General features: G+C 48.4%; 1 protein-coding gene across 1 annotated transcript in view; it reads right to left on the reverse strand.

The window, feature by feature from the left end:
* The window catches only part of LOC122558021 (ciliogenesis and planar polarity effector 1-like), a 77,987-nt gene that overhangs the window by 75,534 nt on the left and 975 nt on the right, over positions 1–1,478 (reverse strand). The window lies entirely within an intron of this gene.

A 1,478-nucleotide genomic window follows, 5' to 3' on the forward strand; every position in this document is an offset into this window, starting at 1 on the left:
AAGCTGGAGAAATCTGCATTCATCCCTTTTGGTTGGAGGGTTCCTAGGCGGAAGATGAGGTGCTCTTCCTCCAGGCGTCGTGTTGCCATGGTCTGGCGATGGAGGAGGCCAAGGACCTGCATGTCCTTGGCAGAGTGGGAGGGGGAGTTAAATTGTTCAGCCACAGGGTGGTTGGGTTGGTTGGTCCGGGTGTCCCAGAGGTATTCTCTGAAACGTTCCGTAAGTAGCCCCTCAAAGCTGACTCAGCAATTTGCCCAACCCAACCCTTCACAGCCCATAAGGCCACAAGTTATCGGAGCAGGATTGGGCCATTTAGCCCATCAGGTCTGTTCCACCATTCAATCGTGGCTGATATGTTTCCCAACTCCATTTTCCTGCTTTCTCCCCGTAACTCTTGATCCCTTTACTCATCAAGGACCCAATTAACACAAGGCACCAGCCCCTCCCTAGAAGAGAAACCCTTGGAAGGAAGGTGGCTCTCTGCCCCAATGAACAGGACAGTGCAGTATAGGCCCTCTGGCCCTCGATGTGGATGAAGCTGCAGCATGGTAAGAACAGTCATCAAACTGGCAGTAACCAAGTGGTGGAATAGGTTGGCAGGGATCAATTCAGAGTCGGATTGGGCAGGACAGGGATAAACTGGAGGCAGTGAGAAGGGGAATTAGGTAAGTGAAGGTGCAGAGTTGAAAGAAAGGAAGGAGGGTGTGCTGCTTACTGTACTGTGAGTGCTGCTTGGGTAAACGAGAGTGCTTTGGAGTTGGGTGAAAACAGCTCAAGGTGAGACGGGACTAGGTGAAGTTGAAAGACTGAGTGTGGTGCTCAGTCTCAATCTGAGCAATTTAGAAATTGACACAGCCCCAGCAGAAACAGTCAATTGGTAAGTGATACCTGCAGAGCATTTTCTTACAGATTTTAAAGGATTATACATTAGCTTAAATAAAGATAGGACATTTTGATTATATTAGAAGTGTTTGAAATGAAGGAAAGTCCCTTGCTTAATTAAAATCTCTTGAAAGGGTAAAGGTGATGATAGGAGACCTCAGGCCTGTGGTGTGCTCCGCTTGTGCATTGTGGGAAATAAGTGTCCCTGATGATTATGTGTGCATGAAGCACGTACAGCTACACGCTCACCACCTTTTGGGGCTGGGAGCTGTGGGTAGACTCACTGTGGAGCATCTGGGATGCTCAGAATACCGTGGACAGCACATTTAGCAAGGTGGGTATACCACAGGTGAGGATTACACAGATAGAAAGGAAATGGATGACCATTAAACAAAGTAAAAGGCTAAAGAAAGAGGTGCAGGGGTCCCCTGTGGTCATCCCCTCTCAGATAGATATTCTACTTTGGCTAATGTTTGTGGGTGGGGGAATGACCTCCCAGGGGAAAGCAGTATCAACCAAGTTCACAGCCTCATGAAGGGGTAATATAAGGGGTACAGGCAGGTGTTTGTATGGCCACAGATGTGAATCCAAGATGG

Source organism: Chiloscyllium plagiosum, chromosome 16 (genome assembly GCF_004010195.1).
Source record: "Chiloscyllium plagiosum isolate BGI_BamShark_2017 chromosome 16, ASM401019v2, whole genome shotgun sequence".
Taxonomy (NCBI): Eukaryota; Metazoa; Chordata; class Chondrichthyes; order Orectolobiformes; family Hemiscylliidae; genus Chiloscyllium; species Chiloscyllium plagiosum.